Source organism: Mesitornis unicolor, unplaced genomic scaffold, assembly GCF_000695765.1.
Source record: "Mesitornis unicolor isolate BGI_N332 unplaced genomic scaffold, ASM69576v1 scaffold30312, whole genome shotgun sequence".
Taxonomy (NCBI): domain Eukaryota; kingdom Metazoa; phylum Chordata; class Aves; order Mesitornithiformes; family Mesitornithidae; genus Mesitornis; species Mesitornis unicolor.
The window spans coordinates 10,572-10,835 of record NW_010170318.1 but is presented as its reverse complement, the minus strand read 5'-3'; positions in this window follow the sequence as shown (position 1 = coordinate 10,835).

Genomic DNA, 264 nt, shown 5'->3' with positions numbered 1-264 from the left:
GCACGCACATGGACACACGCAGGGACATGCAGAAATGGGCACTCAGACTCTGGGCACACACAGGCCTGGGCAAACACCCTTCCCACATCATGTGCCAACCCCTCCAGGCAGGTGACAGTCATGCCTGTCACCCCAGGCAATGCCAACGAGTGACAAGTGCCTGACTCCCACTATGGAGGTATCAGGGCCAGGGCACCAGGCGGGCTGGGGGCACCCTGTGGAGCCATGGTGGGGGGCACTGGGGGTCTGAGCACCCTGCGTGTC